General features: G+C 43.9%; 1 long non-coding RNA gene across 1 annotated transcript; it reads left to right on the top strand.

Moving 5' to 3' along the window:
* Positions 1-342: 342 nt before the first annotated feature.
* On the top strand, positions 343-8,307 carry LOC111529915. The gene is made up of 3 exons (XR_002727641.1): positions 343-427; positions 6,596-6,708; positions 8,039-8,307. It is a non-coding gene; the product is annotated as an uncharacterized LOC111529915 (long non-coding RNA).
* Positions 8,308-13,615: the final 5,308 nt, after the last annotated feature.

Here is a 13,615-nt window from a genome sequence, read left to right on the forward strand (position 1 = left end):
GGCAAGCTCTATGATCAGGAATTCAAAACAGCAGTTTTAAGGCAACACAGTGATTTCCAAGATAATACTGAAAAGCAATTCAGAAATTTATCAGAGAAATGTAATAAAATGATTGAAATAATTAAAAAATCGAACAGAAGATTTATGGGTTTATTTCATGCAATTGTAGACACTCAATTCTATTTTATTGATCTGTATGTCTATCCTTGTGCCAACACCACACAGTCTTGATTACTATTATATTGCAATAACTTTTGTTTTTTGTTTTTTTTTGAGACAGGGTCTTGCTGTGTCATCCAGGCTGGGGTGCAGTGATATGAGCATGGCTCACTGTAGCCTTGACCTCCCAGCTTCAAGCAATGCTCCCACCTTGGCCTCCCAAAGTGCTGGGATTACAGGCATGAACCACCATGCCTGGCCCATTGCAGTAAGTTTTGAAATCAGTAAGTGTGAGTTCTCCTACTTTGGTTTCCTCCCTCCCTCCCTTCCTCCCTTCCTTTCTTCTTCTTTCTCTTTCTTTTTTTATTTTTTTGAGATGGAGTCTCACTCTGTCACCCAGGCTAGAGTGCAGTGGCGTGATCTCGGCTCACTGCAACCTTCAACTCCCTGATTCAGGCAATTCTTCTGCCGCAGCCTCTCCAGTAGCTGGGATTATAGGCACGTGCCACCACACCTGCCTAATTTTTATATTTTTAGTAGAGATGGGGTTTCACCATGTTGGCCAGGATGGTCTCAACCTCTTGATCTTGTGATCCGCCCGCCTTGGCCTCCCAAAATGCTGCGATTACAGGCATGAGCCACCACACCTGGCCTAGTTTTTGTACTTTTAGTAGGGATGGGATTTCGCCATGTTGGTCAGGCTGATCTCGAACTCCTGACCTCAGGTGATCTGCCCGCCTTGGCCTCCCAAAGTGCTGGAATCACAGGCGTGAGCCACCATGCCCGGCTGTTTTTCTTTTTCAAACTGTTTGGCTACTTAGGGTTCCTTGTGATTCCATATGAATTTTACAATCAGCTTATCACTTTCTGCAAAGTGGTCAGCTGGGATTCTGCTAGAGTCGGCATTGAATCTGTAGATCAGTTTGGGGAATATTGTCATCTTAACAATATCAAGCCTTCTTATTTGTGAATGTGCATTCTTTTTCCTATTCTGTAGATATTTTTGATTCTCTCTCTTTTTTTTTTTTTTTGAGACAGTCTCGCTCTGTCGCCCAGGCTGGAGTGCAGTGGCTGGATCTCAGCTCACTGCAAGCTCCGCCTCCTGGGTTTACGCCATTCTCCTGCCTCAGCCTCCCGAGTAGCTGGGACTACAGGCGCCCGCCTCGTCGCCCGGCTAGTTTTTTGTATTTTTTTGGTAGAGACGGGGTTTCACCGTATTAGCAAGGATGGTCTCGATCTCCTGACCTCGTGATCTGCCCGTCTCGGCCTCCCAAAGTGCTGGGATTACAGGCTTGAGCCACCGTGCCCAGCCGATATTTTTGACTCTCTTTAAACAATGTTTTGTAGTTTTCAGAGTATATATTGAAAATGTTTTTGTTAAATTTATTCCTAAATGTTTTATTCTTTATGATGTTACTGTAAATGAAATTGTTTACTTAATTTTAGTTTTGGATGATTCATTGCAAGTGTATACAAATACAATTGATTTTTATATATCAATTTATATCTTATAATACTGCTGAACTAGTTTATTAGTTCTAATAGATTTTTCATTGGATTCTTTTGGACATTTCCCACAAAATAACTCTAATCTGCAAATTTCCCTAGCTACAGACTCAAGTACAATAATAAATAAAAGTGATGAGAGTAGACATTATAATCTTGTTTTTTTGTTTTGTTTTGTTTGTTTGTTTGTTTTTTGAGACAGAGTCTTACTTTGTCACCCAGTCTGGAATGCAGTGGCATAATTACAGCTTACCACAGCCTTGACCTCCTGGGCTCAGGTGATCCTCCCACCTCAGCCTCCCAAGTAGTTGGGACTACAGGTGCCCACCACCATGCCTGGCTAATTTTTTTGTAATTTTTGTAGAGACAGGGTTTTGCCATGTTGCCCAGGCTGGTCTCGAACTCCTGGGCTCAAGCAATCTGCCTGCCTCAGCCTCCCAAAGTGGTAGGATTACAGACATGAGCCACTATGCCCAGCCTATAATCTTGTTCTTAAACTTAGAGGGAAAGCATCCAACTTTAATCATTATGATGTTTGCCGTGGGTTTTTTGTACTTGCTCTTATCAGGTTGAGGAAGTTCATTTTTATTACTACTTTGTTGAGTTTTAAAAAATTATTATTATGGCCAGGCATGATGGCTCACACCTGTAATCCTAGCACTTTGGAATGCCAAGGCCAGCAGATCACTTGAGCTCAGCAGTTTGAGACCAGCCTGGGCAACATGGCAAAACTCCATCTCTATATTGAAAAATAAAAATAATTTAAAAATTACTATTATGAAAAGATGTTGAATTTTGTGATATGCTTCTTCTGCATGTGTTGAAATGACCATATGATTTGTTTTTTGTTCTACTGATATTATGTATTACAATAGTTTATTTTTGGATGTTAAACCAACCTTGCATTGCTGGCATACATTCTTTTTACATATTGTTGGGCTTTGTTTACTAGTACTCTGTTGAGAGTTTTGCATCCATATTTATAAGAATCATATTGGCCTGTACTTTTCTCTTTTTATGATGTCTTTGTCTTGTTTTGGTATCAAGATAATACTGGTTTCATAAAATGAGTTAACTATCCATAAAATGAACAGTTCACAAAGAATTGGTATTAATTATTTGTTAAATGTTTAACAAAATTCAGTCATCTGGACCTGGAAGTTTTTTTTTTTTTTTTTTAGATGGAGTCTTGCTCTGTTGCCCAGGCTGGAGTGCAGTGCAGTGGAGTGATCTTGGATCACTGCAGCCTCCCCATCCTGGGTTCAAGCGATTCTCCTGCCTCAGCCTCCTGAGTAGCTGGGACTACAGGCATGCACCAGCACACCTGGCAAATTTTTTTTTTTTTTTTTTTGTATTTTTAGTAGAGATAGGTTTCACCATGCCGGCCAGGTTGGTCTTGAACTACTGACCTCAAGTGATCTGCCTGCCTTGGCCTCCCACAGTGCTGGGATTACAGGGGTGAGCCACTGCTCCTGGCCTGGAACTGGAATATTTTGTGGGTGATTTTTTAAATTATGAATTAATTACTCCTCACTTGTTGTATGCCTGTTTAGATTATCCTATTTCTTCTCAAGTTAGCTTTCATAGTTTCTATGATTCTAGGGATTTGTCCATTTCACCCAAATTATATAATTTCTAGGTATAAAATTGTTCTAGTATTCCTTTATAGTTCTTTTAATTTCTATAATGTTGGTAGTAACATTTCCTCTTTCATTTCTGATTTTGGTAATTTGAATCTTTTCTCCTTTTGGTCAGTATAGCTAAAAGTTTGCCAATTTTTATTCAATGGCCTGATGTTTTATAATTGAGTTGTAGCAGTCCTTTGTTAGATACATTTTTTTTTGAGACGGAGTCTCACTCTGTCGCCCAGGCTGGAGTGCAGTGGCCGGATCTCAGCTCACTGCAAGCTCCGCCTCCCGGGTTTACGCCATTCTCCTGCCTCAGCCTCCCAAGTAGCTGGGACTACAGGCGCCCGCCACCTCGCCCAGCTGGTTTTTTGTATTTTTTAGTAGAGACGGGGTTTCACTGTGTTAGCCAGGATGGTCTCGATCTTCTGACCTCATGATCCACCCATCTCGGCCTCCCAAAGTGCTGGGATTACAGGCTTGAGCCACCGCGCCCGGCCCTGTTAGATACATATTTTGCAAATATTTTTTCTTGTTAAGGTTTACCTTTTCATTTTCTGAATTCTGCCTTTTTTGAACAGTATTTTTTTTTTTAGATGGAGTCTCGCTCTGTCACCCAGGTTGGAGTGCAATGGCGTGATCTCCGCTCATTGCAACCCCCACCTTCCAGGTTCAAGTGATTCTCCTGCCTCAGCCTCCTGAGTAGCTGGGACTACAGGCGCGCACCACCATGCCCAGCTAATTTTTTTTGTATTTTTAGTAGAGACAGGGATTCACCATGTTGGCCAGGATGGTCTCGATCTTTTGACTTTATGATCCGCCTGCCTTGGCCTCTCAAAGTGCTGGGATTACAGGCATGAGCCACCATGCCCAGCTGTTTTGTTGTGAGACAGAGTCTCACTTTGTCTCCCAGGCTAGAGTGCAATGGTCCAATCTCGGCTCACTACAACCTCTGCCTCCTCCTGGGTTCAAACGATTCTCCTGCCTCAGCCTCCCGAGTAGCTGGGATTACAGGTGCCTGCCACCACACCCAGCTAATTTTTGTATTTTTAGTAGAGATGGAGTTTCACCATGTTGGCCAGGATGGTCTTGAATTCCTGACCCCATGGTCTGCCCACCTAGGCCTTCCAAAGTGCTGGAATTACAGGTGTGAGCCACCGTGCCTGGGCTGAGTTCTCAGTTTTCTTATGGATTCTTTAGAATTCTCAATATGTACGATCACATCATCTGCAAACACAGACAATTTTACATCTTTCTTTCTAATTTGGATGACTTTTATTTATTTTACTGGCTTAATTGCTCTGGCCAGGACTTCCAGTAGTAAGTTAAATGGAAGTAGTAAGAGCAGGAGTCCTTGCCTTGTTCCTAATTTTAGAGGAAAAGCTTTCAGTTTTTTACTGTTGACTGTATGTTAGCTATGGCCTTTTCCTATTGGCCTTTACTGTGTTGAGATACATCCTGTCTAATCTAATTTGTTGAGATATTTTTTTCTTACGAAAGGGTGTTGAATTTCATCAAATGCCTTTTCTGCATATTCCAATTTCCAAAAGCTGATGGAGTTGTGCTGCCATTGGGTTTCAGAGCCACATAAAATGATTTTTATCCTTTATTATGTTAATACAGTAAATCACATTAATTGATTTTCATATATTGAACCATACTTGCATCTCAGGGATAAATCCCACTTGATTATGGTATCTGATTATTTTAATGTGCTGTTAAATTCAATTTGCTAATATTTTGCTAAGGATTTTTGCATCTGTGTTCATCAGGGATATTGGCCAATAGTCTTCTTTTCTTGTGCTGTCTTTGGCATTGGTGTCAGGGTAGTGCTGGCCTCATAAAATGAGTTTGGAAGTGTACTCTCCTCTTCAATGTTCAATTTCCACATATACGTGAATTTTCCAGTTTTCCTTCTGGTGTTGATTTCTAGTTTCATTCCATTTGGCTCAGATAAGATACTTGATATGATCTTCTTAAATTTGTTATTTGATCTTTTCCCCTCAGTTTCAGCTGGCTCTCCTAAACTGTGAATTATCTTAGAAAAGACTATATTTTCAGCAATTAAGTCTAGTGGAGACATAGCAGGACTTGACAGCCAGCCAGATCTAGATAAAATTGTAATTGATCTATACCCGAGAATATTTTATGTGGGCTTGAGAATAATGTGTATTCTGTTGCTATTGAGTGAGATGTTCTGTATATGCCTGTTAGGTCTATTTGGTCTTCAGTGTTGTTTAAGTCTTCTGTTTACTAATTGATCTTCTGTCTGCATGTTCTTTCTATTCATACAGAAAGTCAGGAATTGAAGTCTCCTATTATTGTCTATTTCTCACTTTAGTCCTGTCAATGTTTGCTTTATATATTTAGGTGTTCTTATGTTTGGTTCATATATATTTATAATTGTTATATTTTCCTGATGAATTGACCCATGTATCATTATATAATGTCCTTCTCTGTCTCTTATGGTAGTTTTTGACTTAAAGTCTACTTTGTCCAATATAAGTGTAGCCACCTGACTCACTTCTGGTTACTATTCATGGAATATCTTTTTCCATTCATTCAATTTCAAACGATATATGTCCTTAAATCTAAAGTGAGTTTCCTGTAAACAGAATGTAGTTGGGTAATTCTTTTTTTTGTTTTTTGAGATGAAGTCTTGCTTTGTCACCCAGGCTGGAGTGCAGTGGCGCAATCTCGGCTCACTGCAAGCTCCGCCTCCTGGGTTCACGCCATTCTCCTGCCTCAGCCTCCTGAGTAGCTGGGACTATAGGCGCCTGCCACCACGCCCGGCTAATTTTTTATATTTTTAGTAGAGACAGGGTTTCACCGTAGTCTCAATCTCCCGACCTCGTGATCTGCCCGCCTCGGCCTCCCAAAGTGCTGGGATTAGTGAGCCACCGCACCTGGTGGTAATTCTTTTTATCCATCCAGCTACTCTGTGTCTTTTGATTGAGAAATTTAATCTATTTATATTTAAAGTAATTATCGTTAAGGAAGGATTTACTATTTTTTTTGTTCGTTGTTGTTAGTCTAGTTCTGTTAGTTTCTGAAGAAATGATATTCTTAGTTTAGTGTTCTTACTGCTCCCATATCCCTACTAGTAACCCCTCCAATTTTACTTTTGATATATTCACCCGTCAATCCTACTATATTGTAAATTCCATTGAGGCAATAGATGCCTTTCAGCTATATGTCACTAGGCTCAAGCATAATATCTAGTGTAGAATCAACTCTGAATAAATATTTAGTAAAATAATATGTGTAAGCTAAATGAAATGCTTATATTTTTCTTTTCCCCCCAGCTTCAGCTGGTTCTCCTGAACCATGAATAATCTTAGGAAAGATTGTATTTTCAGGAATTAAATCTAGTGGAGACGCAGCAGGACTCCACAGACAGCTAGATTTGGATAAAATGGTAAGGACTGTAATTTGCCATTTTAGGGTTTTATACTAGAGCCAGACCAATTACTTTTCCAAATAGACCTTATCTAGGTATTTTCTTGAAAAAATAATCTTTTCTGAATTTTCATGGAGCATGAAAACACTTCTATATAATATGTGACATCCTAGACTTAAAATTTCCAATAATCACAAAGGAGCCATGAGCTTTTCCTTCCTTTTTTTCTTCTAGACATAAGGGCCTCTATGCCATACCCATCCTCTCTGGTCAAGGTGTGAATATGTGGGGATGATTTTCTTAAGTCTAAATGAAAGAGAAAGACACAAAGGAGACATTTAATTATTTTCAAAAGACCAAATTTGTTAAGTTTGTTTCCCTAACACACATCAGGGGTGGTCTGGCCTATGACCAAATCAGAGTGATGGGAGAGAAGCAAAGAAGGAAAAGGCAAGGGCGAGTCACCTATCCCTTCCTCCTTTGAGCTTCTCTTCCTCATGGCTGCTATCCCTTACATCAAAACACAGAGATGTCAGATGTCAGCCTGTGCAGTTGTAAAGTGTGGCTACACCACATCCTACTTGCTGAGCCACAGAACTTTGAAAAGTTACATTGGCCGGGTGCGGTGGCTCAAGCCTGTAATCCCAGCACTTTGGGAGGCCGAGACGGGCGGATCATGAGGTCAGGAGTTTGAGACCATCCTGGCTAACACGGTGAAACCCCGTCTCTAACAAAAAGCTAGCCGGGCGAGGTGGCTGGCGCCTGTAGTCCCAGCTACTCGGGAGGCTGAGGCAGGAGAGTGGCGTAAACCCGGGAGGCGGAGCTTGCAGTGAGCTGAGATCCGGCCACTGCACTCCAGCCCGGGCGACAGAGCGAGACTCCGCCTCAAAAAAAAAAAAAAAAGAAAAGTTACATCTGCCTCAACACAGCACCACTTATAGAAGTAAATTCTTCTTCCACAATTGAGTAAAAGAGAAAAGACATGTGAGCAGGAGGATCAATGAACAAAAACAAGGCATTCTCTCTCTCTCTATATATACACACACACACACACGATGTATATATGTAATACACATACACATAATGTATATGTGTGTGTATATATACATATGCACATACATATAATGTGTGTGTGTGTGTGTGTGTGTGTTTATCAATCTAGGAAGGAAAGAAAAAAGGGCCCACAGAGGCAAATGGGCCAGACAAAAGGAGGCAGCTACAGGCAGCACGGGGTCCTGCCAGTGTAAGACGGGAGGAAAACTGGCCCATAGCTTGGTTCTACCAGACTGACAGTTGAAACTGGGTGTGGTGTGGTGGATACTTACTGATCTTTTTCTTCTTTCCACAGTAGACCGCCTCAAGGCCAGTGTATTGACTTCTGACCAGTCTCATCTGAACCCACACCCTTTAATATATATACAAAACACCCTGAAGGGTTGGGCTGCCAGCTTTCTTTAGGATAACAGAGGGCAGGTTAAGTTTGTTTGACATAACTAGAAGAGGCAGAGCCTCTTCCTAATGGAGCAAGGTCCATTTATGGCAAGTTGTGGTCCCCGACCACTACCAGCTACTTCTGGATAGCTTTTGCTTAGAGCTGATGAGATATTGTTTCTTTCACTAGAAGAAAATGAATGAGTTGGTGATCCTAAACTTCGATCTCCAAAGGAAGCCTGGGCAGGTGACAAAGGTGCCTTAAGCAAGACTGCTGCTTCCATGCTCACGCTGGAGGTACATTTGCTCTGAAAGCTGGAGCAAAAGTGCTGAAGCTTAGCACAGGATTAATGAACAAGAACAAGTCTATATTATATTACATTATATTATGTTATATTATATTATATTTGTATAGCAATCTGGGAAAGAAAGAATGGGGCTTGTTAAGGCAAATGGGCAAGACAAAAGGGGATAGCTATAGGCAGCACGGGGTCCTGCCAGTCTAAGACTAATGGAAAACTGGCCCATAACCAGGTATTTTCTCAGTGGTGTTCACTACACCAAGTCAAAGGGCTACTTTGTCTAGATAGAGCCCAGGTATTCTGAGTGGGTGTAGGAATAGAAGTGTCTCCCTAAAAGTGTATGCATGGTGTTCTCCTGTGAGACTGTATCAGATGTGCCCTAAGCATGACCACACCAGCAGTGGTGAATGATGGTGAGCATACAAATACCCTGGAGCACAGAAATGGGGCTGCCTCCTCCCAGAGTATCGCCTGTGCTCCAGACTGTGTACTCCAGGTCCTCTGCCAGTAGCATCTCCAATCACAGGTGAAATGCCAGCCCTTCAAACAGCACAGGTGGGCCCTAGGTGTCTGATGGAAGGAATGAACAGATATATCACTTCTCAGTGGTGCAGGTATCTCCAGCAGGTTTGCTCTGGCCAGGTGGGCCCCAATACTTAGACCATATGCAGGAAGAGAACTTTCCAAAAATAGTTATGATGTTGGCCCCTTCCATTGCAACACATGTGCCCTGGACAGGTGGAATTCAGGTGTTCTGGCTATAGGTAGGAACGTAATGGCATCCAAGCATAGATACAGTGCTGGTCCCTTAGACTGCAATAGGTATAGTTAGGTGTGCCCCAGGTGGCTTGACTGGGGGCAGGAAGAGAAGGATCTCAGCACAGGTGTGGTGCTGGTCCCTTCCACTGGAACACAAGTGCTCTGGCTAGACAGGTCCCAGGTGATCTGAACAAAAGGGGGAACAGCCATGTCTTCTGAAACACTCCTTCTCAGTGCTGACGAATCTTCCAGTAGTGGTAGGTGTGTTTTGGCTGGGCCGGCACCAGGTGCTCTAACTACAGTTGGGAAGGAAAGTGTTTCCCAGGACAGATTTGATTTGTTCTTAGCAGTGCTGTCTTCCCCAATTGCAGCAGGGGTGCATCAGGGCTGACATGACCCTGGTGCTCAGGTCTAAGCCTCCCCCATCATGAGCTATGGTACTGGCTGTCCCCCAGTCATTTTGCTCCAAAACTAAGTGATCCAGATGTGGTGGTAGACTTTGGGTGGTAGATCCAATGACCCCAAAGCTTTTACTATCCATGAGGGCTTCAGATCCCACAAATACAAACTGGTTTGGATTGGCATCAGCAAGAAATGAGCAACAGTCCTCAGTGTTGTGCTTTCTGGTAGCATTTCATGGCAAGAATAAGAGTGGCCACACCAATGGGTAAAACACCTGAGGCATCACCGTGGGCTGGCTGAATGCTGACATTGATGCCAAAGTGGACATGGGAGTGTCTAGTTCCCAAAAGCTGAATGAGTTGTGCTGCCATCGGGTTCTAGGGCTGCAGTAGAGGTTAAGTATGAAGGGTTTTCAGGGACTGGCAGGTTTCTCAAAGGGAAACAGCTGTTAACATTGCAGGGCGAGACAGGATGATAACAGATGGGGAATAGGCATGGTACCCATGTTGATTTCCTTAGAGGCAAAGTCAGGCGGAGACACCGAGTCTGAAGACGGATCGCATACTGGAGTGAAGGTGACTGCAGAATCAGTGGTAGGTGGGCCAGAAAAGACAGGGCATTGGGGAGAGTGGCTTCTTGGCAAGGCCCTGAATCAGGACCCCAAGATTTCAGCTGATAAGTGTTTCCTGAATCAAAAACAAGCTTAGAAGTTCAAGTAGGGCTGCTGACCATAAAAGCAGGTGGGCTGGTGGGGACGGTGGCCTTTGCAGAGGATGTCTGCTCCACACTGGGATGGGCCTGGTCCAATGGGAGGAAGCTCACCCCAGATCTTGAGGGAGACCTGAAGAAGAAAGCTTGGCAGGAAGAGTACTATCCACATCAATTATCACACAGTCCATGCAGGCTGGGAAAGCCAGTCTGCAGACAGGCTGCCTGGCATGCTAGAAGTAACTGCAGAAGCAGTGATGGGTTGGCTGGTAAAGACAGGGGTACTGGTGCAAGCAACTTAAGGAGGGATCTGTAAGAAACGGGGAGGAGAATCCACATGCACAGGTGTATATGACAGAAGGCAAACTTTAAGGAGAGGGAGAAAGTTCTAGGACATGTGGGTTAGGCAGAAGTAGAGGATCCTGCAACTATGACTGAGGGACTGGAATGCAGAGGGCCCCTGTTCTCATTATTAAGTGGAATAGCAAACATAGGTTGGAAGCCAAAGTGAGAAATAGCAGGAAGAGCAAAAGGAGAGTCAGGAACTGTGCGTCTCATTTTATGATCAGTATCTGATGTGCGTGTAGGTACAGGGGCAAAGAGTACGGGTGGCCTAACAGGCCAGTCAAGTCAATGACTGCTAATTTGGTAGTTTCTGGAATCTGCAAGGAAAAGGTGACCAATGGCAAAGGATCTGTGGCCTCTACAGCAGATAGGGAGAACAAGCAGGCTGAGCTGCTCTGCTGTCTGAAGGGGCCTCAATATTATTCTCCCACCTTGAGGTTCCATTGGTGTTCAGGGTTCTCCAAGCTTAGGCCTTCTGCAGTAACTATTTAGGCAAGGTAGGAGATGGGGGCAGCTCTCTTCACTGTCACAACAGTGGCAATAGGGGCAGCAATGGCAGCAGCAGGGGCATTGACAATTTCTGTTCACAGAGTCTACAACTGGCAGATGTGAGTGGAGAATTTCTCATTGACAGAGTATCTGAAAGCTTTCCTCTGTGAGTTGTTGTCTTTGACTTCAATGTGGCTGGTGAGCTGAGTTGATAAGGGCCTTCATCAAGCTCTTCCTTTCTCTGGCAGCAGGAAGGAGAATGTGGCTGGCCATTCAGCCCTGCTGCACCTCCTTCACTGCCATGAAGAGGCAGGAAGCCTGCAGCAGGCAGGACTATCTGGGCTGGTGATGGCACGATCTTTTGTGAGTGAGCTCATAGAAGACATCTGTAACACCTAACCTCAGCTGTCTTCTGAGTGATTGGAATAGAGGCTTATCTTCAGGGGTCCAGGACTGCTCCCAAATATGTGATGCTTCTGTTGGTTGCTAGGGACCTAGATGCTGATCGTACTCTCCCACTGCTGTAGGGGTCCCTTTTCTCTAACTCTGTCTTCTCCCACACTGAGGATCTTCCTCCTTCAGTATCCGTTTCCTTCATGCCCCTGGTATCTTCATCTCGGTCTCCTTTAAGCAAGGATCTGGGGGGAGGTGTAAGTGGCTGTCCCAGGCCCTCAAAGGTGACTGTCTGATCAGGTGATGAGGGAGGAGAGTCCATTTGTGCCTTGGAGGAGGGATCTTTGTCATTCTGGAGTGGCCACTTTGTGGTACAAGCAGACAGCAATGTCATTTTCAGAGCGTCATCTCAGGATCCCCAGAGAGGAACACTGAGGCTTCCTGGTGGGACACTATCCTTTAGGGGTATATGACACCAGGATCCCAGTAGAACTACCAGGCAAAAAGCCAAATAGAGTGATCCCAGCCAGAAGGGGGAGCACACCGTGTAGGATTGAACAAGTGCGTGATAGCATGGCCAGGCAAGCAATCAGGATGGGGGCAAAGCTTGCTAAGCAAGTTGCCTATGAAGGGCAGTTTATGTGCTGTCAGGTCCTGGGAAGATATGACATTTGGAGAGGTCTCCTAACTAGCTGCTACCTCCATGGCAAACCAGGTACGTTCAGCTTGATGCACGTGACACATGGGACATGTGACAGAGAAAAAGTGCCCCAGCTAAGGGCATATTGCCAGGAAAATGCATGAGGAAAAGCACTGAAGGGCAAGAGGCCCAGAGGCCGAACCCCAGCAGGACTCTCTAGTACTTCTTGGCATTCCTACTACAGGTTGCAGGTGTTTGGCACCAGACAGTCTTGGTGGCAAGGTGGGACTGTCCAAGACTGAACTCTAGGAGCCTGCATAATTGTCACTTCCAGGGCACCATGTCTGCAGGCACCTCAGTGCCACAGGGCGAATTTTAGGCTGTTCCTTTTGGACAACTGCTGCAGATGACACCAGTTCACCCTCAACACCTATCCCCACTCCTCCAGGCTGGTAGGCCAAGTCTCCAACACCAGCTGCTCCAGGGGCCTCCCTAGCTCTTCTTCAGTTCCAGGAGCTGGGTGCACCTTTTCTGTGGCCACCCAGGACAGGCGAGTATCCCAAGCATCTCTGGGGGACTGCTAGGCTTTCCGAGGTGGCAATGAGGACACCACAACACATTCTTTCCTGGCAGGCAGTTTATCTTCACTTATTTTTACAAATTTAGTAAGACAGCATTTAAGCTGCAAAACCTTCCTTGTATCACATGTGTACTAGTGGCCCACGTTCCACACTGGGTGGAATTTGAACCCTGGTTGTCTGATTCCAGAGCTCATACATTTAACCACCAGACTATGGTGACTTCCCATCATGCAGACATCACATATTACCATTTTTGACAGTCCTTAGGGTACTTAGTACAATTACACCTCTATAATGAACACAGGCACTGCCTATGGCTTTTCTCCTTTATTTTCTTAATATGGTGAATTACATTTATTTTTTAAATATTAAACCAACCTTGCATTTTTGGGAAAAACCCCACCCAAAAGTGGTCATGTTAGATCATATATATTATAATTGTTATATCTTCTTGATAAGCTGACCCTTTTATCAGTATATAATGTCTGTCCTTTTATAGTCCTTTTTTTTTTTTTTTTTGAGACAGAGTTTCACTCTGTCACCAGGCTGGGGTGCAATGGCGTGATCTCGGTTCACTGCAACCTCCGACTCCCTGGTTCAAGTGATTCTCCTCCCTCAGCCTCCTGAGTAGCTGGGATTACAGGCACATGGCACCATGCCCAGCTAATTTTTGTATTTTCAGTAGAAACAGGGTTTCACCGTGTTGGCCAGGATGGTCTTGAACTCCTGACCTCATGATTCATCCACCTCGGCCTCCCAAAGTGCTGGGATTACAGGCGTGAGCCACCGTACCTGGCCCTTTTAATAGTTTTTAACTTTAAGTCCAATATTAGTATAGCCACTTCAGCTCTTGTTTGATCATTATTTTTATTGGA

The sequence above is a fragment of the Piliocolobus tephrosceles genome, chromosome 21 (assembly GCF_002776525.5).
Source record: "Piliocolobus tephrosceles isolate RC106 chromosome 21, ASM277652v3, whole genome shotgun sequence".
In the NCBI taxonomy this organism is placed as follows: Eukaryota; Metazoa; Chordata; class Mammalia; order Primates; family Cercopithecidae; genus Piliocolobus; species Piliocolobus tephrosceles.